The 26146-nt window shown below is 44.4% G+C and overlaps 1 protein-coding gene across 1 annotated transcript in view; it reads left to right on the plus strand.

Moving 5' to 3' along the window:
- SCPEP1 (serine carboxypeptidase 1) overlaps window positions 1–26146 on the plus strand; it is a 682231-nt gene that overhangs the window by 502787 nt on the left and 153298 nt on the right. The gene's annotated exons all lie outside the window — the stretch shown is intronic.

A 26146-nucleotide genomic window follows, 5' to 3' on the forward strand; every position in this document is an offset into this window, starting at 1 on the left:
ACTTTGATATAAGATTAGCATTATGCAGTCTTAGGACAGTTTTTCTGCAGTCCTACCGACTTCATCAAAACCATACAACTGAGACAGTACAAGACTCCACTGTTAGTATGAGGCTATACCACCCGAGTGTGTGGTAGCGTAGACGGAGCAGCCAAGCTTATCTTAAGAGGGAGAAAGGGCTGTAGAATCAGTAATAGGATATTGGAATACATATATGGTCCAAAGAAACACTATGTATTGTAAAGTAAAAATGATACAAGTAGGCTCAGATAAATACTGGGGGGAAATAAGTACTATCACATTATACATAACCACAATTATAAATATACACTACAATACTATGCTTGAAGGTTCACAGATCAAAACATATAGCCTTATTTGGAACACCTAACAGTAGTTCTAGGGAAGTCAAAACCAATAGTTACTTTTGTATTACTTACAGTAATACATGGGTAGTAGACCCTAACAGTTATGTGATGCTCAGAAAAAAATCACATAGTAAGTCAACTGGACAATCTACTTTTCAAAATAGTGGAACACTTATTCCAGGAACAGTAAAAACCTATAACTCTGATTCAGGATAACCGTTATTCTAGGGGAGTTGGACTTTGGGGTGTAATCTACAATTGGACTTACTTTTCAGCTTGGTGGAACACAGTCTAAGATCAGTAAGAACTCATTACACTATTTTTGGATGGCTCAAGGCAGACCAAGGTTAGCTACACCTAAGAACACTTTTCAAGAATGGCACACAGCTATTCTAGGCAGGTAACACCAAATGTTGTAACATACTATTACTGTTTGCTCTTTAGAGCAGTTTAATACAGATTTAAGGCAAGCAATAACTCTAACTTGTTTTAGGATGGCACACAGCTAACACAAGTTAAGTAAAACCTATATACTTTTTAAAGGCGCGATCAGCAATTTAAGAGTTAAGTATAACCTAAGCCAGACTTATTCTGGACATGTTAACAGCAAGTCAGGGAGAAGCAAGACCCAATTGGGGACATTCATACATTTGTATCCTAGCAGGAATAGTGAAGTGAAACCAACAGCATTACTTTTAGGAAGATGGGGACCAAATTCACAGGTGAGTATGTGAACCTTATATATACTTTTCAGAATAGTGCAACATGCATCCAAGGTAAGCAAGAACCTTTGGAACTGTTCACTCTGAGTTACAGTTGCCAACCAACTTCTTTTACACGTAAAAAACGTTTGAACACTTATACTTTTCAAGGCAGAACCCTTTTTTTATCCAGTCCTTCCGTTATGCTATAGCATAAATTCACTCAGAAGCATTAGAGGGACCCTGGTGGTCTAGGTGCCAGTTGTAGGAGTTCTGAATGGGCACTCTTCAACACGTGCTCGGGCAGCTGGAAGAGGGAGACTTTCTGTCGTCATTGGACCTGGATGATGCTTACTTCCATATCCCCATTCACAAAGGAGTGAGGTTGGGTTCAGTTGCAGGCAAAGTCAGAGTTCCAGAGGAAGACTATTCAAACTAGTAAGTATTTCACTTTAAAGTTAGTTGAGGGTTCAGAGACGATGCCCTAAGTGAATTCTGCAGTGGGCCTGGGTGAACTGGATGAGTGGCCTCCCAATCAGACAACACCCCAATGCTATACAAAAATCACAAAGGCTTAAGGTAGGTAAAATAACCCAGCCAACAGAGTACCTCCGCACAGAAGACTAGTTGCAGCAGGAAGACTTCAGGATCTGCAGCGAAAAACCCGGTCGATGGATTCCTTTGTCAAGAAGACGGAAGACGGGACTTTGGAAGGGAATTTGCAGCAGGGATCAACAGAGAAGGCTCCAGGCAAGAGGTTCCTTGCGGCTGTATGCAGCTTTGTGGTTTTGGCGCCCTTTCAGGAGCACAGAAGAAGACAGAATATCACTGGTTGGATTCTCGTTGTTTGCAAGGTCCAGCACTCTGGTGAGGGGGCTTTTTGGACTCGATTCACATCTCTGGAGGGGCCAGCAGGATGCCCAAAAAGTTTCAGCAAGATTTGGACTTCGGAAGACTGTGCACCGCACAATGGCTTGAGGTCCCAGGGTATTGCAGCCCTGAAGAGTCGCAGCACGACGTGGGATGGTTCAGAATGCAGGTCTCAAGTCTAGCGGGTCTCACCAGGCTCTGGGTTGGGGTTGCCGTTTATGGAGTCCCCAGGTCAATTGGAAGGGTCACAGCAGGCTCTCTGGTCGCTGGAAATGGTCTCAGCCGTGTTCTCTTTGCCTTCCTCTTAGGTTTTGGTTCCAGTGGTGGACTACCTCTTCAGCTTCCAGGATCAGACTTTTATGCAGGGACCCAGTCAATCAAACAGCCATGCAATATTCATGCTTGGCAGTCCTTTCAGGACAGCCAGCTGCCCAATTTGAACTAGATTCTCGCAGTCAGGCTGGAAGACAAAGGACTGCAGACCTTTGGACTCCTCCCTCGCTTCCTGCCTCCAGACACTCTGGAGCCTGGGCAGGGAATCCATAGGATTCCTGCTGATGATCAAGTTAACACAAAGGATTTTCCCGCCCTGGATGTCGGGGGAAGGAACAAGAAAGGACAAGGAACACTGAAATGGTGAAAAAAGAAGATTGGGGGTGGGGGGATTTTGGTAAAATCAGCACTCCTAGGTGCCTTTTCCGGGGCTGTGGAAACAGCCTGCGGTAAAGGTGCACCAAATTAATAAAAAGGTTCACTGTGACCAGCCATTAAAGGTAAGTTTGTCCTTTTAACATACATGTTTCATTTATAATGAGAAAGGGGATACTCTGTAATCTCCCCAGTACTCCACATAAGGTGGGGGGGGTGCTGGTCTCATTTAATAAAAGGTATCCAAAGATCATTTTTACCCTTGGGAACTGTAGTTCTCACAAGGTTAGGTAGCGAAAGCTAAAGGGGAGCCCCTTGCGAAACCCAGCAACAATAGGCACTTATTGCCAAAAAACTGTCAGAAGATAACTTTTAAAAGACCCTATGAAGAGTCTTAAAAACGAAATCCATAAAAAGAGTAAAAGACTGTGAGTGGGGGGTGGGAGAAAGGTTCCCACTCACTGAGGTATAGGGAAAAATAATCGACCAGTCCAGCAAAAAGTTCTGGGGTTGACACAGGTCAGGAAGATTTATCATTGATATGAAAATCTTACCTAACATGCAGTAACAGTTATCATTGCACTAGCACTTTGCTTGCTATAATCATGTTATTGCCTGTTACGCGTGAGGTTTGGCGATTTAAAATACACAAGCCAAGCAGTTTGTTCTTAACATTTGCCTGAATAAGTTTGTAGAAGGATCGAATGCTTGGTGAATCTAACCCATTCACACAGGCATTTTTTATTCTACTTATGTATTTAATGAGTTTTACTATGGTTTATTAACTTATTATTACCTGGCGAGGGACAATCAGATTGTTTCAAACTATCAGATTGGCCCTCAGCGGGTCATGACCAGAGCGACAAGGCTCTGCTCACCGCCACGGCCCTGGGGTTCCTTCCGCGAGTGGCTGCCATGGGAAGGAGAATGGACTACACTACCCATAGTTACAGGCTTTCTTCTGCTTGGGGTTTATTACTTTTGAAAAATGAAACTATTTGAAAAACGAGTGCCAGGGTATTTTCTTTGCAACTGGAATACATGCCATTTAAACTGGATTACTGTTTTTTCCAGGCTTGACCTTCGTGTTCTCATCTATCTATCTATCTATCTATCTGAGTAGTCACCCATTTGTAAATAGAGGGGCTTACAGCTCAGTGTTTTCTTAAATTGGCAATCGCCATACATAATCTTGTAATTTGATTTTACAACTGTGAGCAACATTTCAAACAATCTTCAACTGCAGAAATTTGGTGGCATCTCTAATCTGAGATAAAAATGTGTAGACTGCACAAGCCTTTGAAGCATTGCAACTTACTTAAGGCATTACAAGATGTCTGACCCCATAGCATGAAACTGTTCCTCATTTAAGTGTTGGTACTCTCTTGCAGCCTGTCACCATAGAGATGTTTTTCTTATTTTAAGTCTATCATCTGTGTCTAATCACTCAATGTGATCAGGTGGTGTGCGAACCGTGAAACGCGTAATTTTCTAGCTGCTTTTTTTTTTTCTCCATGTCACACTGAAATAAAGGAAACCATGTTGCCTGGAACGTTGTGGTGATTTTTCTCTGTGCTTAGAGGATATTTGGTTCTTCAAGCTGCTTTTTGTAGTGCATTAAGTATATGGTACTTGGGTACGTAGGCTTTTCTAATAGTTTTCATGCTGAGGGAGGAACAGCCTTGGAATTTGCACCGGCCAACTAACTGAAGCGCCGAACGGCATCCAAGTTTTCCTTTTTTGGAGCTGGATTCTGCGCTCCGGATCGACCGAGGCTACTAAGCATTGTGAAGTGCCAGTTCCTTGTTGCACAGCTGTACTAGCCGTGAAAGCAGACGGGAGGGTACCCATTTTATCGGAGGGTGGGTGGAGCACCCAGCTGCCATGGTAGGTCCACTGTATCCAGTTTCTGGATTCTTGAAGGAGCTTCACTTTCTTTGGTCATCCTACGAGGAATTACGTGAAACTTGGGGTTAATTGTATAAAAAGCAAGCACTGTTTCACATGAGAAGATCACCAGACAACTCTGTGCGCCCTCAAGATGACGTCACATGTGGATAAAGAAAGCGCTCGTAGAGAACAAGCTGCTTCACTATTTTGTGAAAAGCAAACTATTACTTACGTCAGTAAACCAAGGGGACAAACAACGGAAGTTCAACCCAATAATGAAGTAAGACTTTTGACAGAATTAGAAAAGTTGCAACGGCGTGAGATCAGTAAGTGGTGGGAAGAATACTCACTGCAGAAATATATTGACGTGGGTAGTATTCCCAGAGCATTACGTATTCTCACCACGCCAACATTTGAAGAACAAGATCCTGCAATGTTACAAGGATGGCGAGAATTCAGTAACGCATTCTCTGTAACTTTTCGGAATATCTTAATCAATATGCAAGGAAAGACAGACATAAGATACTGTCCAAGATACAGGAAATTGAGGAACAGCTGCAGACCTTCAATCCCAGCGAAGAAGGCAAATCCATTCGCACTAGTATGGAGAAGGGATATAAGACATTCAAAGATGATATCAAATTAAGGAAACAACGGAAATTCATAGGGGACAAGGATGATTATGAGAAGGGCAGGGTGTTCACTTTTGCTAAACACTTTGACACCTTAAGACAGAAGCTCCCCACTAAGCCACAAAACCCTGCGAATGAAATATCCACTGATCCATCATCTTCAGACGTTGATGCTACAGAAAGTGAAAGTGAGCAGCCTCTGCGAAAGTTACATTTTTTAGAGAAGATGAGACTGTCAACAGCAACAAAAATACAAGAGGCAGAGGGTGGGGAAAATCTACGGGACAAAGGAGGAAAAAAACAAGGAGGGGGAATTGGTTCAGACACTGTGGACATGGACAAATCCGAGAGGAAAACGCGCTCTGGGACAAAGACATAAAAACAGATATGGAGTTGCCAGACATATCCATAATCAACCTCTCATCCCACCCTTTTCCTTGGATGAACTCAAAGTAATCAAATTGGGTCTCCATTTTTGTCCCACACCCTCTTATAAATGTGCAGACACTTGCATTGACTTTGACAAATACAATACACTCATGTACCCATAGCGGATATGCAAATATTTGGAGACCTCATTCATTTGGAATCTGAATGTGGAGAGAATGAAGATATTAGTGATGAAGAATGGCATTCAATGAATATCTATACTGATTGGGCAGGGAAAAGTGAACTTACATTGAAATCCAGATGTAATCCCATGTTTAATCCAGGTGTACACATAGAAGCTTTTCAAGATCTGGTAATAAGCGATTTGAAAAAAATCAGGAAGAAAAAGGTTTCGACAAAGAATAATCTTACCTTCCATGAACAAAGTATTCAGTAGCCTCACACAATTGCGTACACTTGATGACTGTATTATAAAACCCTCAGACAAAGGGACAAATGTAGTCATAATGAATCTGCATGATTACATAAAAGAGGCCGAAAGACAACTAACAGAGCCTGTTATGCTAAATTGGATGAAGATCCCACGGAAGCCATGAATATCAAACTTTTTGAGCTCTTAAGAATATGGAAAGGGAGAGGATTGCTCGACGACGAAATGTGTACATTTCTACATCCCAAGTTTACAGTTATGCCCACAATCTATTTTTTTTACCCAAAGTACTCAAAAGTATGACAAGACCTCCAGGGAGACAAATTGTGACACTTTGTGGAGCCTTATTTTAGAACACTTCCAAATTTGTGGACAAAACTTTGGTGTCCTTTGTGACTACTCTACTCTCATACTTGAGAGACATTAAAGATTTCCTAAATAAAATAGATGGCATACCATGGGAACCTACTTTTCTGGTAACTACATCGGATGTAGTGTCCCTTTACACAGCAATTAAACATACTGATTGCCTACAAGCATGCGAGTACTTTCTTCATACTAGATCTATGAACTTTCCACAACATGGGAGGATGATATTGGACATGATTAATCTCTGTCTCACTAATAACAGTTTTCTGTTTAACAAATAATTCTACACTCCGCTTCAGGGACCAACCATGGGCACTACTTTTGCTCATTCGTATGCAAATTTAACAATGGACTGCAGGGAGAAGTTTGTGGTATGGCACCCAGCTAAGAGCAATTACACATCCAAAATTGCTCTTTGGCTGCGTTATGACGATTTATTTATCTGGGATGGGACAAGTACAGAATTGTTGTACTTTGTGAAGATACTCTATGTAAACCAGCTAAATCTCAAGTTTACTGAAAGCCACAGCAAGACTGCTATTGTTTATTTAGATATTCTTGTGACAGTGGCAGAAGGAGAATTGGTCACTGAACTTTACAGAAAGCCCACCAGTTCCAACATACCACTGCATCCAATGAACAATCATCCGACAGCCCTGTGGGGCATAACTTATGGAGAGTTCATCCGCATACAGAGAAACTGCTCTAAAATTGAAAACTTTTGATATTGAAGGTGCCCGTATGGCTTTGAGGTTTCAACAACGTGGCTATCCCAAGAAGATACTCGAAAGAGCCTATATTAAAGCACGAGACAAAGATCGCACCTCCCTGTTGGTGTCCAACTTGGCTTCTCAAGTTGATCCAGATACAAGTGACACACGCCTTATTTTGACTTTTGGAAAAGGATCACAGAATATTCGTCAGATAATGCACAAACACTGGTATGTTCTCAAACTAGATGAACATCTGGGTAAAATAATCAGTGAAAAAAAAATGAATGAATATTCCATTTCGGCGATCCACCTCGCTCAAAGACTATTTTGTGTCTAGCTTTATGAGCCCCCTAGTATTTCCACAGGGCCAATGTTGGCTGAATACTAAAACAATGGGTTTTCATAAATGTCTGAAATGAAAGGCATGACAGTATGCAATTAATACCATGAATTATTCACATCCTATTTTGGCCAAGGACATTGTAATAAGGTCATGCATCACTTGTGACACAAATGTGGTATACATTCTTACTTGCCCATGTGACAAATGGTAAGTTGGGAGCACTTTAGGAAAATTTAAACTCGGAGTGCTCAAACATATACATTTAAAACAACACATGGAGAAAAAATCGGATGGTTTTGCTTATTTTGGAATTCATTCAGTTTTGAAACCACCTAGAGGAGGAAACCGTGAGCTCTCTTTGAGGCAACTAGAGACTAAATGCATTTTGGATCTGTAAACAGTCCAAGAGGACACAATCTTGATGAGGAACGCTATACCTTTTTTGGGTACCTAAGAATATATTGATTTGCTCCTTTGTTTCCTTACATGCTAAAAACTGGGAGCTCTCTAACGTACAGTGTTTTTCAGTTTTTTCTTTTTTTTGTTTTTTTTTTGTGCAAGCTAGATGAAACAAAAACATTTACATAAAATATTTTTTTAACTTCTCTGAAAGTCCCTTTTTGTAATACTGACTTTCTCTGTTATGAGATTGAACCTTTTTTTTTTTATAACTTTTGTATTTTGAACTTCTTTTTATTGAATTTAGAAGGTAACATATGGCAAGGAACCTAGGGTGGTTCTGATAGTCAGATTTGGTGTACTAGCCTTTGTTACCCTAATTCATATGTACTTTTTATGCAGCTTGCTCAGTTGAGGGTGTTTTATTAATTAATTGTATTTGACAGACTAGACTATTTTATATTTAAAAACATTGGCTGTGAGGGTTTGTTTTTAGAGTACTCGTTCATACTATCATAGCTTATGCACATGGCACTTTAGGCAATTTTGCACGTGCTTAGCACTATTATAATTGCAGTTGCACATATATTGGCACTATGCACTTTATTCTTATCTGCTATGTATGATATTGCACATTTTTAGTGACTGCTGCTTTGCATATCGCCACATGTACAATTGACCCCGTTAGCTGAATATATTGACAGTTAGCATACTTGTTTAGTGTACGTATGGCTCTACTCAAGATATTAAGTCACATATTCTGTGGGATGCTGTCGTGTTTAGTGCATTTATGGAGATTGTTGATGACACTAGATGTCTGTTCCCCCCAGAGTTTTTTTTAACACTCTGACTATGTAAACCTACATATGGTTAGGTCTACTAGAGTTTCTTTTTTCCCAATTGGTGGATTGCCACTAGTGCAGAACGAGTAGTCACCCATTTGTAAATCGAGGGGCTTGCAGCTCACAATGTTTTATTAATTTGGTATTCGCCATACATATTCTTGTAGTTTGATTTTACAACTGCAAGCACCATCTTCAACCATCTCCAACCGCAGACATTTGACGGCATCTCTAATCTGATATAAAAATGTGTAGACTGCATGAGCCTTTGAAGCATTGCAACTGTCATTACTTAAGGCATTACAAGAAGTGCAACCCCATAGCATGAAACTGTTACTCATTTAAGTGGTGGTACTCTTGCAGCCTGTGACCATAGAGATGTTTTTCTTTTTTTAAGTCTCATCTGTGTCTAATCCCAACATCTAGTGGTAGTCGACTGGGCGTGTTAGTCATACTGTCCCTAGTGTGATGTCTACTGTACCCATGGTCCTTCACAGGTTGAGGTCCCTCAGATTGTTTTTTCCACCATCAAAGTCGGTCGAGAGCTTGTGGAGTTCCTCTGGCTAACGCCTTTGATTAGAAAAAGTTGAATTGTAGACTCTTAATATTCTTTTGACAACCGCCCATTGCCCACCACACCTAAAACAGCTTTGACGGCCTTCGACGGAAAGATCCATCGTAGACGACGCTACAGCTGTCTCGACGAACGGTGACTGCGGCCTACACAGGCCTCACCGGGCCTCACCCCATTACAGTAGGGAGAGTGGAGGAAGGTCACACACTTCTTTGCCTGCAAGAGAATGCCTCTTCTAACCCCTTATCTTCCCTTTTTATCGCTGTGCTGCCTTTTCTACTCACCATGAAAAGCACGCCATTTACGTTCTGCCCATCCTGCAACATAAAATACCCCTGGAAAGACGTGTGCAAAGTGTGCAATCACTGTCTGCCAAGGGATCACCCTGAAAAGAACCAAGTCCAGCAGACTTTTCCGTCCTAAGACCTTGAACAGTTGAACCAAGCGCTGGGCCGCCCATGCCATGCAGGCTGAGGCCTCCATAGACGTGGCAGGGGAATCTAGTGATGGCAGCATCAAAGTCCTCAGTGATGCCGAGGGCGATCTGGGATTGAAAGAATCCCATTTGCGAGCCCCCGACTTCAGCAAGCAGGCCAGTGGCCCTGTGACTGAGAAATCGCTCTGTGGCAAAGGCACACGTACATCACGCCACACTAAATACATAACACATCGTTGAATGTCGACCACGTCGTCAACAGATCATGGCCACGCTGTGTCTAAGGAAACGTCCTCCTAGTCATCCATGTCCTCTGGGCCATCGTGCTCGCTGCACAACAGGACCCCGAAACAGGCACCGACCAGGCCCGTTTCATCCACGCGCCTGAAAAGGCCCTGCTTTCGCTCACCGAAGGGCACGCATCGAAAGGCACTTCGACGCCCCCTTCAAGCACATCCAAAATGAGGGAACTCATTAAAAAGCATTTCCTGGTCATACTTTTAAAGCCAAAGATGTCAAGCAACCAGATCTTTGATGTCCATGCCATGCCATCCCATCCCACTACCTTGCAAGAAAGCGGCTACACTCCCTCTAAGGGCACCGTTTCAGGGGCCCTGAGTCACAAGGAGCCTAAACCCTTGCAAGAATCTACTACCCACTCAGTGTTTCCCAAGTCAACTGAGTGGACCCCAGAAAGCATCAATCTTGTCATGAGGAGGATGTCCTGTTTTGTGGACTTCATGGACTGCCACCCTGAAGAATTTAGAGACCACCAAAACTTAACACAGGGAGGAAGAGTAGCCAGGGAGGAACCACCTGTCAGGGTGCCGCGTGTGGACACTTCTCAGCCCAGCCCCTCCATGACAAAACCACACCACCTCAGTCCATGATCCCTCACAGGATCTCTATATTGTAGACCTCCCCTCGGGTTCTCAGGACCTAGGTTCCCAGGGGGACCAGAATAGTCAGGACCAGTACTATGACGATTACAACGCAAACATCTGTCATCCTGTCCCCAGACAATCAGGACCATCCAGTGGCTGACTCACCTATTGACAATCGGCTCCAGTATAACAAGCTACTCCTCAGGGCCGCCCAACACTTCAAGATAGATACTTTCTCTTAATACCAAATCTCACTAGAGTGGGGTGTCCCCTTATCGAGAAGGTATTCAGACTGGCCCCTACTAACCCACTGTACATCAGAGGTCAATTGAAACCCGATTCCCTGATTGTCACCACAACCAGGAAGAGAGTAGGCACTTCCCTGGCCTCCGCGGAGGCTCCACCCAATAAAGGGAGCAAAAAGATGTATACTTTTGGCAGAATGGTGGCATCCTCAGCTGCCTACCAAAGCAGAATAGCCAATACCACCCTTTTGGTTAGCTATGGTTGCCATCAGTGGGACGAGCTGGAACAACAAATTGAGGCCACTGCACAGCTTCATCTAAAGTCTTGTCTTGTAAAGATGTTGTCAGAAGGCAAACAAGTGGCAGTCTGCATTTTAAAGAGCAATTTGGATGTCGCGGACGATGCAGGCCGCATCATAGCCGAAAGCAAATTAAGCGCCATGCCTGGCTAAGGCAGTCGAGCTTTAAGCTAGAAACGCAGGCCACGTTACTTTACATGCCCATTGAGCCTAATGCACTGTTTGGCAAGGCTGTTGAGGATGCTCTCAAGAGTGGCAAAGAGGAATATGACACCCTAAAGTCACTTGGACAATTGTCCAACAAACCCTTTGTCCAAACAGGGTCATTCAATATAAGGTTTTTCTGTGGGCAGGGCCCACAACGTTCCTCTAATTACAGTTAGGGTAACCAATCACCATCGTTTGTCACCTCACAAGGACGGTCCTCCTCCAATTTTCAAAGAGGCTACAAAAGGTCCCAGCACAGAGGTAGAGGCTCCACCCCTCCTACGCAATGACACCCTGCTTCAGGTCCTCCAGTAGGAGGTTGCATCTCGCTATTCACCTACAAATGGGGTGGGGGATCACTTTGTACAATTGGGTCCTATCCACTGTGGCGGGACGGATATTGCACAGTTTATTCAGAAACTGTCCAAACACCCGCCAAGACACCGAAGAGATGATGCCAGAGGAAAGGCACACATTACTAGAAGAGGTGAAAACCCTGCTGGCCAAAGACGCCATAGAGATAGTCCCAGCAAACCTGGTAAATCAGGGTATCTATTTAACGTACTTCCTTGTGCCAAAGAAAGACTTAACAATGTACCCTGTACTAGACCTGCGCCCAGCAAACACATATGTCCAGCCACAAACATCTTGCATGACAATACTACAGGAGGTAATTCCTCTTCTAAAACAGGGGGATTACATGGCGACATTGAATATGAAAGATGCATACTTTCATATTTCAATGTTCCCAGCGCACAAAAAAAATCTGTGCTTCCATATAGCGGGAGAACACTATCAATTTAAGGTGCTACCATTCGGCGTAGACTCAGCTCCAAGGGTATTTACAAAGGTACTAGCTGTGGTAGCGGTGCACCGATGCAGAAAGTCAATCCCAGTGTACCCTTATATAGACGACTGGCTGATAACAGGGGAACCTCCTCAAGTATGCAAGTAAAACACCCAAAGAACAATCAACCTATTGTTCCAATTGGGATTCTCTATCAACGAGTTCTTGTACCCAGTCAAATGAGCGATCATAAAAACAAGAGGAGCTAGTCTTCCCCTCAAACGAGAGAGTACAAAACATGCTGTTACGAGTACCCCAATAGCCGGTCGCCAGATAATGGTACGCAAGGCAATGCGCCTGCTTGGGATGCTAGCCTCCTGCATTCACATAGATCCTCACGCGCGCCTGCGCATGCACCCAATGTAATGGTGATTATCAAAACAATGGTCTCAGGTAAGCCGTCGGTGGGACAATCTAGTGGTTGTTTTGCTAACCCCTTGTACAAGCTCTTCGCTGGTAGTCCAAAGAAAACCTGCTATAAGGAAAACCCTTTCGCAATCCACCAGTACAAGCCATTCTAACAGATGCCTTGCTCTCTGAATGGGGAGCCCATTACCTTCACCACACAGCTCACGGCTAGTGGACACACACCACAGGCCAAAACCACAAACCTTTTTGAACTTCTGGTGGTTCTCAAGGCTCAGCAAGCTTTTCAGCAACATCTAGTAGGTCTAAAAATACAAGTCCTCATGGACGGCCTAAACAAGCAGGGTGGCACACACTCTCCAAGTCTGTCCAGGCTATCCCAAAAAACTTGGAAGTGGGCACTCGAGCGGAACATGTGCCTAGTTTCTCAACACGTTCCAGGGAGAAACAGTGCTCTGGCAGACACTCTGGGCAGAAATCCTCTAACTAAGGAGCACGAGTGGCAAATCAACAGAGATATCTAGGATCTCATCTTCTTACTGTGGGGGTAATCCACCTATAGACACAAGCCTAAACGCACAATGCCCAGACTTTGCATCCAGGTTTCCCCAGGCAGGATCCAAGGGAAATGCCCTGTGGATGAGCTGGCCAATGAAATTTGCTTACGAGTTCTCACCGACCCCACTCCTTAGTAGAATAGTGCACAAGATGCACCAGGAACAAGTCACTCTAATCCTGATTGCTCCTCTGTGTGCAAGACAACCATGGTTTCCACACCTACTCGAACCATCAAGGTATACCTAGTGGCCCTGTCCGCATACACCACTTTCCAAAGCAAAGTGTCTTGGTGAAAAGTTCCTGTTGACAAAGCTTTCATGGAAGGAGTAAAGAGACTATATCCTCCCATTTCTAACCCTCCACCAGGCTGGCACCTTAATGTACTCTCAAAGCTCATGGGTCCGCCTTTTGAGCCAATGCGTAAGGCCAGGGTAAAACACTTAACCTACAAGACTGCATTCCTAGTAGCTATTACCTCAATAAGACGAGCCAGTGAGCTACAAGCATTCCTTCATTGTCATCCACAAGGACGTCCTTGGAACACATGCTAAGGTTCTCATCCGAATTCAAAGTTCCATGTTAACCAGTCAATTGAACTACCCGCTTTTTTCCAAACACCATCTAACTCTTCTGAGAGAAGCCCCCATACTTTACATGTAAGGAGGGCGGTTTTGTACTACATCAACAAATCAAAACCTCTAAGGAAAAGGGACCAACTCTTCATGTCCATGGCACATGGTACGGAAGGAGATCACATTTAAAAGAGCACTATCTCCAGATGGATAGTCTAGTGCATACAGCTGTGCTACACACTATCAAAAAAGACACTACCTTTTACACCAAGAGCTCTCTCTACCAGAGGTACAGGAGCCACTTGAGCTTTGATTGCAAATATCCCCTTATACGCAATTTGCAAGGCAGCTACTTGGAACTCAGTTAACGCATTTAATCAGCATTACTGCATTGCAACACTCTAAAGCAGATGCACAGGTAGAACAACCAGAGCTAAAACATCTATTTTCCACTGTACCTTCTCCTAACCCACCTCCTTCTCCAGATACTGCTTGCTAGTCTATGCAAAGCATGCCATCTAAGCAGATCCACAAGCATGTAGTACTCTCCATAATCGTATTTCTGATGCTTGTATCTGCTTAGATTCACATACTCTCACCCTTCCACCCCTCCTGGAGTCAAAGGTGCATACATGTTTCTTGCTCTCTGCTTTATTACCACTGTACTCGCACTACACTTCATCCAACCTCATGTCAGAACCAAATAAATCTGAGGGACCTCGACAAGTGAAGGACCCTGGGGTACAGTAGACGTTACACTAGGGATAGTATTACGTCCAGTCAATGCCCCTTTTCAAGTTTTGAAAACAAATCATGTAATACTCTGCGACTACCACTAGATGTCGGCCTATGCAAAGCATGTAAATCTAAGCAGATACAAGCATCAGAAATATGATTACTGGAGCTATGCCATGGATAGTTATTTATTTTGCTTCCAGTGAGGCATATAGAGCTAATACTTTTCTTCCAAATGCAGAACCACATCTTGAATTTTCATTGAACTTTAGTTAGTGCTGGATCATTGTCAAACAGGCATATAACTATTTGTGTTTTGTAGTTCTGGAAGTGTTTCTTTTATGTAGTCTTTGCAATCCATGACTACTAGATCACTACCCCAATCTGCTCTCTAAGACCATCTCAGCGGAGGGGGGTAATTTCTTAAATCTTTATTCCACAAGTTATTGTGGTATGATTTCAGATAATGCAGTATTCCTGCTCTACCATATCTTTTAGAAAGTGCATGAAAATCTAGACCTTTTGCAATTAATTTAAATTGTAATCTTGAATGAACTATCTTGACTTTAAGATGCTGGCTTTCAATGTTCCATTAGCTTTCAAAGATACTATTTTGCTTCTATTTTACTGAGCAGTTTCTTTTGTTCAAAATAATCACAAGCCAGTTTTGAAACCTATGGATTAACACATCAATTTATCAAGTTCAAAGAACTTGATGGGATGCTACAAATCAGGATTGAGGGGATTAAACCCAATGAGATTTACACCCAATGCTGTTATGCAGAAAATCCAGGGTTGTGTTCATCTTATCTAACCTCTATAAATCGGTGTACAGTTTAAATATGTGTAATTTCTGAACATTTGCAATGCATAATTAAAGCAGAAGAGCCTTTTGCGTATATTTACAAAATATTTGAGAAATGCTTTCTAACGCGGGCACTATTGATTTCAGATATATGCATGTTAAGATGACTTTTCAGAATCTGCCTTGTGGACCGATTCTAAGAGGCAACAGGAAAATACACTTGCCCTCATTACAAGCTTGCCGGGTCTGGAAACAACGTTGCTGGTAAGCTTACCGGCACCGTTGTATCTGGACCGGCAAACTACGAGTCTGCAGCCGGGTGCCGTACCGGCCACCAGGGCAGACATGTCGGGCGGAACAGCACCCGACCGCAGACTTTCATGGAAGCACCAGCACTGTTTACGGTGCCGGTGCTTCCGTAGTCCCCATTCCCATTGAGTTCTGTGGGACTCAAATGGGAATGGGGATTTACATTTACCGGCGCCTGACTTACCGGACTGTCGTGGTTGTAATGCCCAGGTGTTTCCGGAAAGACAGGCGGCGGTAAATCATTACGGGTCCGGCGGGTATCTGTCAGTTTTACCTGCACGGTTACCGCCGGACTCTTAATGAGGGCTGCGGTCTAGCCAAACTCTAGTTGGGTAGGTTGATTGAGCAAGACTTGGGGAAGTGTGAGAGTGGTAAAGGGCTCAGTTAAGCACACACAGACCCTTCTTAATAACGCACGTTATGCAAAATGTGTAAAAATACAACTATTTAGTCCTTAGAATAACACTTGGTAATAAAAAACCACAGGTAAGTAATATTAAAACATTCAGTACTTTTTATATACAGTCTCTTTTGGTGTGCTCAAAGCACTGTGTCAAACAAGGAGTTGCACAGCATAGTGACATGTACAAAAATGGTTTTATATTTAAAAAAAAAAAAAACTCCTAACTTGCCCTATTTCTATGAGGGAAGTTCCCTACCTATCAAAACTAAAACTAAGAGTCCTTGTGAAAGTGAAAAATAAGTCTTCCGTTTGAATCCTAAATGCTAACTAGCCCTACCACTTCTGAAAAATAAATAAAAAGGAGGAGACCAGGACACAATATATGGGTTAGTACTCTTTTCGGTCTAACACTTGTGTTCTCAATAGATCATAAAGTTTGACAACAGTTGATGTCTCTCTTGCAGACTTTGATTCAAAAACAAAGGTTCTTCAATATGTTTCTGCTTACCCCAAGTCTCTTGAGAATAAGCCTGTGGTTCTTGGTAGACTTGGTCACTTTCAGTTATGCACTTTATATCTGGCGTTTGCTCACTCAGGTTTCCGTAACCGTGCCGGCTTCCCCAGCTTGGATGCAAAATGTTGGTATTCAACTCAATTTTGTTAACACAGGGTGCTTCCCTGTCTGGGTTTCTCAGGCTCCTGTAACCTTGTAGGCTCTCCCAACCTTGGCTTCTGGTATTAGTACCTCTCAATGGAAGTCTGTGTGGGAGCTTTCGCTTTCCTGGTATGTTGTCCTTCAGTGGTTAACGTCTGTCGGATATGGAGCTCGGGGACTTGTGTCCTCCCCAGCAATCTGGTCTCAGTGTTGGTTTTTAAGCCCCTTGCCTTCCACGGCTTCCTTGTGATAGCGCCAATACAAGAAACGGGCATCTCTCCCTCTCCCTCCGACCCTGGCTTTCCGGTCAAATGCAATGCCAATCTTCCAGTGTTCGGCTAGCATTCAGCTTGCTTCCTATGCCAACGCTGGCTCTGCCTCTCCAGGACATTTCTTCTGAAGAGGATTGTGGGACTTGCTCACCTCCCTACATAGGATATTTCTCCTCGATCACAGTTGCTCCATTGCTGAAGTATGTCATTACGGACAAAGTGTGCATGTCCTTCTTCCTTGACTGTGGCACTCAGATTAATTCCAGCATTGCCAGAAGCCAACAGGGTGGAAGGAGGATATCAAGGTGTTGTAGTTAGTGTCTCGTCAAGTCCATATATGCGGACGCAGTCGTCTGGTCCGGGAGGTCCTTCTCAGACTGGGAGTCCTTGTCCCTGAGAGGGGTATCAGGTAATATTATCCCCATATATATGGTCGCTGTATATAATATCGCCGGGAAAAGGTTGTGGCGATATTATATTGGTGACCATATATATGGAGACCGGGGCAACGGAGGTTGCGGGGGTGTCCCCCGCTCCCAATGATTCCCTCAGGATTCCATGTAATAATGTCCCCACAATAAAAGGCCATTTTTCGGCGATTTATTTTGCATGGCGATATTTTTGCGTGGACATTATTACATGGAACCCTGAGAGGGGAGTCACTTCCAGTGAGATCCCACCCAGACCCCTAGGTAGGGTCTTGCAGAGCAGGGTCACCTCCCTAGCTGCAGAGGGGGTTGGTTCCCCTCTGGGAAAAGGGACAAATTGACACACCATCACACTAACACTTGACTTTTAAGAATACGTTTGGATCCATTTCAGAATACTGAAGAATAGCACAGCAGGCAAATAATAGCACCAGATCAGTAACCATTATTTGGAAAATGAATAACTGAAAAAAAAGAAGTTAGAAGCACCATACACAACCTTAAGGTATAACGCACTACACCTTAAAAATGTCTTCCCTGGCTAGAAAGGAGGGGTCCTAGTACTCTAGAGTCACAGGTCCCAAGGCATTTTTCTTTAGAAGGCTGTAAGTCTTTTTGATTGTGAACAAGTGTTAACATAGCCAATAAATAGTTTGTAAGGGTCTCCGTTAAAGAACAATGGAAGAAAGTTCTTAGTAGAACCTCTCCCAATCCAACTACCTTGGGGGAAGCCCAAGGGAGAATCCTTGTACAGAACTCCACTGATCACGGTCAGGCAAGGGGAGTTAGGGAAAGGACTTCACGCCTATGAAGATTGTTTGGGGTGGGGGAGAGTGGAGGAACTTGTATATTTACTTGGCCCTGGTACTCCACTCAAGGACCTCCGTAGAGGTTCCTAGAATTGTTGGGGACCCCTTATCTCATGTCTTGTTTCCATTGAAGGAGGTCCAGGGGTCTTGGGTGTAGGAGTTTTGGGTCCCGCTAATCAGTGCTCTCAAGGATTGGTTCTGGGAACTGGACAACCGGACACCTCTGCTAGGCTGAAGAAAGGACCACTATTCCGGCGACTACCTCGGAGGATCCAACGGACACAATGCAGCCGGCGATCAGCAATGACTACTCTGCAGAAAAGGTGGCAGTCAACCTTTGTTGGGAAAACAAACTGGTTCTGCAAGAACCCTCTTCGTGCTGGAGAGCTGCACCTACAGGGGGAAGCTTCTTTTTTCACAAGTGGAGGATATTCGCAAACCTAAAGCTCAACTCTCGAATATGGCCAATGCAGCCAAGTAGCCCAGGAATACGCTGATCAGTCCACTAGATGGTTCTGGGGGCACTTTTGAAGACCTGCAGGGGTCAAGAGTGATTGGTTACACTAGTGGAAGCACTGATGGAAGCCTTCTGGAGATCAACAAAGAATCTGGGCTTCGCAGGGATGGTTGAGGAAAGCAATGCTGGCTGGCTTTCAATGAGTTCCGGGTCTGTCGCAGGATGCTCCTCTTCAAAGGGATCTTGGCTCCAATGATCTAAAGAATGGCTGCATAAGTCCGCCTTTCATCCTGGATTTGAGACGTGGGCTGTCCCAGAATGAGAAGTATCTGCACCATTTAAACTGGCCACCACATCTGCCCAATAACAGACACACTCTTGGATGGATGTCGACTGGCAGTCCCAGACCCAACATCTTGCCACAAACACATACTGCTGCTTTGCCTGGGGAAAACTGTAGCTTTCCCTGGGAAAGGGATTACCATATATCACGAATCCAGCTCTGGCAGGGCAGGAAGAAGGGCAAACTACAAGATGGCCAAAGGACAGGCAAATCTTGTAGCATGGTCATTTTAGGAGTGTATGGAACTCTAAATGGCATTAAGCGGGAAAATGCAAACGAAAATGGTAGAAAAGTATCTGCTGCCACCAGTCCATCATGCAAGTGTAAGGTAGCACGGAGCCCCTCTCTTGAAACAACATGGCATGATAACCTGTTCTGTGGTTTTTACCCACTGTGAGAGTCTGCAGCTATCTGTTTTAGCTTGTTGTACTTTTCACAAAGGAGGAATAACCATTTGCATATCCGTTTTTCTGTGCTAGACCGCCCTTGTGGGCGGTGCAAAGACTGATATGCAAATAGATATTAAAAGCACATTTGCCATTTTTGTTTTGATTACTTCCAATGATATCGCCCAGAATTAAGGCTCGTAACACGAACATAGACACTGAACACTTTGGGCCGTCATCATATTCTGTCAAGTCCGTACAGAGAAAATAGGATGGGGCTTAAAGATTTTGCTGACTGTGTCAAGCCGAGGTGGAAAATACTGGGCTAGTTTGGACATGGAAAGTAAACCAATGGTGGGAGGGGGGAGAGAAGGGGGATGGGGGTAGGGAGAGCAGGAAGCATTACGGTATGGGTTGTTCGGGTGAAGTCAATGGAGGCAGCAAACTTAGAGACTGGCAGGAGGAAGGAAGGATCTGCATAGTGTGGAGGAGATTTCTTGAAGGTGGGGTACTGGTTAGTGTTTTCAAGTGGTACTGTTTTGAGGGTGGGTAACAGTGTGACAGGGGTGAATTGAGTGTATTGGAGTACTAGTATGAGGTAGTAACATTAAAAGGTAGAGGTGAGGCCTTGGCTGGACAAGGTCATCAGAGGGGCATGAGACGTAGGAAGAGTACTGGTGGGTGGAGTGGAAGAAGGATCATAGTGAGAGATCAGGAGATGAGAAAGTGAGCCCTGTAGACTGAATCATGCAGGGTGTCTACAAGGCACAGTTCGCTACTGTTAGGTAGAATTTCCATCTTGCGTGATATTCTCCTCGCCTGGTGAGTCCCCCAGCACTTTTTGCTGGACTATTGGATTTTTTTCGGACTCACGAGTGAGTGGGAATCTTCGCCCATTCTTCTTGTGTACGGTCAGCACCCCTTTTTGGGTTTATTTTGATGTCTACTTTCCTCCATGTTTTTCCGTGGCATCTGTAATTTCCTATTGTAGCTCATAGCACCTTATGTGCAGTGCTACTGGAAGCTCTGTGAGCTCCCCCTTTGCTTTTATTTTAATTCCTCTGTTCCCAAGAATAGGAGGATCATTTGTGTCCTACCTAGTCTTTTCCTGTGGGCTCAGCGTCCCCCACCTTATACGGAGTGTTGAGGGGGCACTGTGTGTCCCTTTTTCATTTCTCCTGTAACCTTTTTTAGTTACGGCAACACATCTGAGTGTCTGGTGGCAGTGGATACTTTTTCTACCAATTTTGCGAAACTTAGAACGCAGGCTGCATTCACAGCTGCGGTAATGGTCACTGGGACACCATTGATCCAAAATTGATTCTGGCTTCTTTTTTCACCAACTCATGATGGTTTGTTCTTTCTTGGTCCGTCTCCTCTTGTGCTGTGTGGGGGAGGTCCTGGTTTGTCTGTGGCCTTCACCAGATCCCTTTGTGTAGCTCACCAAAAGGTCCCAATGTGTCTGTGAGGACAGGAAACTGGGAAGACTTCGAAATTCCGCAGGTCTTTGTCCTCCAGTGTGCCTTTTAGGACAGCCCCCACGCCAAGTTTGAATGAAAACATGCATGTTGAATGGCTGGGCTTCTGCGCAAAAGGTGAGGGTCTTGATGCTGAAGCCAGTCAACCACTGGAAGATCCATTCCAAAGAGAAGGACATCTGCAGCAACCTCCAGGGACCGCTAGATCTACCCAAGTGATCGCTGCTGCTCCAGCCCTTTTTTCCAACTGAAAGGGAAGCTCCAATCTGGATGACTTCCTCCCTTAGACTAGTGGGACCAACCAATCTGAAGACGACCTGCATTACAGGCCATCCCACAACGAGCTGTGACCTTCTCGAGCTGAAACCCGCCAATACTCTGAGACATGTGACCAGTGTGCAGTGAATCGCCTTCCAAAGATTCATTCCTCCTGAAACTTTGTCCTCCTTCCGGACCTCCAGATGCAAGATTCTGCTCCTCAAAGTCACTTCATCCATAGCCTGAAACTAAATTGTCCGGCAGTAGCCATTCTTTGCTGGTGCTTTTGAAAAGGGTGCCAAAATCACAGAACTGCAAGAATCCTTTGCTGAGGGCATCTCCACTCGACATATGCTGTGAGATCCCGCCAGTGTCTCTTCTTCAGGCTGTCTGACCAAGAATCTGATGACCAGGTCTGCACGTTTGGGGTACTTTGAGACTCTTGGTAGAACTTACCTATAGTTGCTTTGCTGCTTCTGTGTTGCTGGATTGCTGGTCCGTATGTTTGGGAGTTTGCCCATACACGTTTGCCCAGGCCTAACACATGAGCGCCTAGAGGGAGCCATCTCCGAAGCCCTTTTCCCAACAATGAAAGTGTACTTACTTGCTACAAGACTACTTCTGGAACTCTTGACTCTTTACAGCTGGTGCCTTACTTATTTTTGCCCCCTAATCTGACTCTCGTACTTAGATAGGGATGGACGACTAAAGCCGAAGGACTCTGTCAATTTAATGCAAGGCTTACCTGCTTTATGTTGGTATTGATTAATGCTTTCTTTCCTGAAATAGTGATTCCAAGTATTAATTGTCAAGTGCTTTTACTTACCTTGAATTGCTTTCAACTATTCTACAAGTGTGTACAAAGTTATTTTACTTACCAGTATTATCATTCTGTGATTGTTGATCAATATCTTTGCTAACCTGAAGACACTTTCTCGTTCCTTCATTCCAACGTAAATTGAACTGAGTTAGAACTGTGAAGTCCTACTATATATGTACAAAGGTTTTTCTTACTTGAATTGAAAAGTGAACTTAACATTGCCTACTGTGTATAATTAATAAATAAATAATAAAAGGGGTGAGGTAAACTCTGATCTTTCCCTAGCCTAACAAAGGTGTCCCTGCCTAACAAACTAAGACTAAACAATAATGACCTAGTGTCCAAAAAGTATCTGATCCTCACATTAATATACACAACACAGTTATACAGGGTTTGTCTGGCTGTCTTACGTTTCACAAAATAACATATTAATTCAAACTCAAAAGCTTCAGAAAATACCATGGTCGAACTCCCTTCGCCTGGATTAAGTCAGGAATACCTCGAGTACAGTTCAAGTTCAAGAAAGTTCTGTGCAATAACAAAGTTCCATTCAATTTAGCACCAAAAGTCTTTTCCATGCAATGGATCCTTATATTTTGCAAAGTGAATATCTTTCTTTCCAAAGTCTTGTTCACAAATCGGAATAACTATTACTCTTCCACAGTCTTGCTTGGCAAAACAAGTCTTTTCTTTAAAACACAAGTTCATAACAAAGGATAAACGTTCTTTCTCAAAGTCGAGCAAGTATTAGCATAGCATTCTTATTCCCCAAAAGAAACACTGCAGTCAGGATAGCTTAATAATAATGCTTCTTTAAAGGAAACACTTTCTTAAATTAAATGGTTCAACAAGGCAAGGTGATGCACAGTGCCTAGAACTGTGCTATAGTGCAATGACCTAAATCACGTTTCTAGCACAGGTGAGCCCCCTAGTAAAAAGAGAAGGGCTCAGACAAGTAAGTCCAGGGAGGCAACTTTAAAAGACCTCCATACTGGAACCAAGGACGAGTCTTGTTTCTCCAAAGTGATGAAGGGCCCGAAGCCCAAACCCTCAAAACGGAAAAGAGCTCCTGTGTCCAGAAAGCTCAGGGTCCACTCCTGTGATCCCCACCTCCAGCTCAGCCTGAGGTGACAAAAAGAATCTCCAGAAGACCCACCTACTGGTGAAACAGAGTTGGACTATATTCAGCCCTGTCTTGTAGATCTGGATCCTAGAGACCATCTTGATCCGCATACTTTACTTGCAGAGGCTGGACCCTCTAGGGCAGACTTTAGTCGGGGACAAAATGTCCATCTCTTGAAGGCTTGCACAGGCAAGCAGCTTCTCAGCTTGAAGGGCAAGATCCTGAGAAACACAGGCTCTTTTGGGAGTGTGGCCTCCTATATAGTGAACTGGTAGAATCATCCCAAGGAGTTAGACCGATGTATTTGCAGATTGCACATGATGCCCCTTAGATGGTCACTTAAGCACTAAGAGACTTGCTGTACTTCTGCTGCCCTCAGATGGGTGCTGAAGTAGATGGGTTTTATAAATGCTGCAACACTTGCCAGATGTCTGGTAAAAAATGGAGCCAAGAATGTGGCACCCCTGGTGCCTCTTCCAGTTGTGGAAATTCCCTTTGAGAGGGTGGGGATTGACATTGTTGGTCTCCTTGACAGTCCAACCTCCTCGGGCAACAGATTTATACTTGCTGTAGTGGACCATGGCACTAGGTCCCTATTTTGCTTTTCCTTGGCCACGTGGAGAACACCTTGGACCTGCCCGTCCCCGGCCCCTAACAAAACTAGATATTGGACTTGGGCAAAAAAAATAACTCGCACTCAGACTAATAGTGGTGATAATAGAAAATGTAGCTGGTTCTTTACAGGCCGTTCATTCACTCCATATACATATATATAGATAAACATAGACACATTATACATAGAACAAATATATAGTCGGTTATATAAAAATATAGAGAAAGAAGAGCATCACTGTTATCAATGTTACAGAAGACGCCTACATCTCAGCCACAACGGCACTGTTTAGTCCCAGAGCAGGTAGGCAAAGAGATCACATGCATAACGGGATCTGGAGCGGAGCATCCTCCCTTCCAGCGAGACTACATCACCCAGGGGTCCTAATTTCTGACTACCGTTCACCGAGGGGGGAATAAAAACTCTTCTCTTTATAGGGACATTTCCCGCCCTTTTCAGTTATGGCTGCCCTCGGCTGAAGAGCAGATCACAAGTGGAAGGGGCAAAGAGTCGAAAAACCCAGCCAGAGGTGGAAAAACCCAGCTTCCCTCTCCTCGCATACATTCCGAGGACCCCTTATCACTGCACCTGCAGAGCGCTCCTCTTTCCTTTCTGGCTCGTCCTTCAGCAGACAATACAATAACTATTCTCCAGTGCGAGTCCACTCTGCAACAATATTTGTGTTATGTGACCTTGCCTTTCCCCCGCTGCCGAGATGCACATTTTATTCTGCTGAGCTCACGAAAAACGGCTTTATTACGGTGATGGGAGATGAGTGTCCAAGATGGCTGCGCACCGGCGCCATGTTTTAGCTCGCAACTCGCATAAGCTTTACACTCCCCACCCCTTGGACAATCAGCTACCATAACCCGACGGGCAAGCATGAGGCACCCACAACTGTGTCAGACCATCCTCCATGAATTCGGAATACAAGAAGCACAAAAACAAACACTATCAATGCAGATGCACCAAAAATTCAAATCAAAGCAGAATGCAGTGCTTCAGGAATCCACGTAATAATTCAAACAACTCTGTCAAAGCGTGCAAAGTTTTGTTATGTCCCTTAAGAATCAGGCATGCCAATTTAATCATGGTTTTATAGCCCGCAGCTGCTAAACCCCAAATCCCAACTGTAGAAATAGCTAGCACTAACACTTCACTCTCAGAGTAAATGAACATCAGAATTACAGTCAGGTGACAGGTCGGTATAGGAAAGGGTGTGTGTGGACCACCTAATAGCAGATTGATTGATATTTTATTTCTATCGCGCTCATACACAAGTGTTTCAGAGCGCAACCAGGCAGGGAAAGGGAACAGGGAGAGAAAAAAACAACGATCTTACTAGGCCCAGTGACATTGAGAACGTGCAAGTGCAGGGTTGAGGGAGAAGGGGGAACAAAAGGAGAGTGCGGAGCGAGAAGGAAAAAAAAAACAAAAATAATAATAAAATAATAAATAAAAAGGCAACAAACAATGGGAGTGCAGCCAGCAAGTGGCAGGTGCTGGGTTTATTGCAGCAGGCCGTGTAGGTCTGAAAGTGCAGGAAGAAAAGGGGAAGGCTTTATGGGTACAGATACAGACCCCAGTGCAGGGGGTGGCCCGGAGGCAGTGCGTGAGGGTGGCAAGATGAGCAGGTACCTGGGCCCAGAGGACAGAGGTTGGCCAGGTGCATGGTGCCGAGGAAGAGCAGAATCAACAGAAGAGGGGGGAGGAGAAGGCAGAAGCAAAGGGAAAGGTTTTGAGGTGCTTCCGGAACCGGAGATGGTTCTCCTCAAGTTTTAGAGTGGCAGGGAGGCTGTTCCAGAGGGAGGCCCAGCCGAAGACAGAGATCTACCCCCAGCTCATTTCTTTGAGAAACGACTGACCCTGAGGGAGTTAGAGGAGCGGAGTGCTCGAGATGGGAGGTATTTGCGGAAGGATAGCTGAAGGTATGTTGGACCCAGGCCCCAGAAAGCCTTGTGGACAATGCAGAGGGTTTTGAATGTAATCCTTGCATCCACAGGGAGCCAATGGAGAGATTTCAGAGCTGGAGATACGATCCCAGGGCTTGAGGCCAAGGACAAGTCTCGCAGTCCTGTTCTGGATAAGTTATAAAGGGCGGAGAGTAGAGGCAGGTATATTAAGAAAGCGGCTGTTGCAATAGTCCAGCTTAGAGAGAACCAGAGCTTGGGAGACAGTGAGCTTCTGGGGGAATGAGAGGAAAGGAAGAATACCTCTGAGGAGGTGCAGTAGGAGGTTTGACTTTTTTGATACATCAGCGATGTGGGCAGAGAAGGAGAGTGTGGAATCAAAGGTAACACCAAGGTTCTTGGCCTCGCAGGTGGGGATAGGAGGAGGGCCAAGGGACGCTGGCCAGAGAGTGAGGGGAAAGGAAGGTGATGGTGTGCCAATGAGGAGGATCTCTGTCTTGCTGGCATTAAGGCAAAGATCGTTGGCAGCACACCAATCTTGGATGGCAGTTATACAAACAGTAATGAGAGAGGTGGAGGAGGTGGCTGAGGGCAGCCTGATAAGGAGTTGAGTGTCGTCTGCGTAGCACTGGAAGTTTGAGCAGAAAATGGCAATACAGCAGGCGAGAGTTGCCAGGTATTGGTTGAAGAGCCAGGGCGAGAGGTTAGACCCCTGGGGAACACCACAGGTGGAGAGGAAGACAGATGATAGGAAGGACC

Source organism: Ambystoma mexicanum, chromosome 3q (assembly GCF_040938575.1).
Source record: "Ambystoma mexicanum isolate Mex_15411 chromosome 3q, UKY_AmexF1_1, whole genome shotgun sequence".
In the NCBI taxonomy this organism is placed as follows: domain Eukaryota; kingdom Metazoa; phylum Chordata; class Amphibia; order Caudata; family Ambystomatidae; genus Ambystoma; species Ambystoma mexicanum.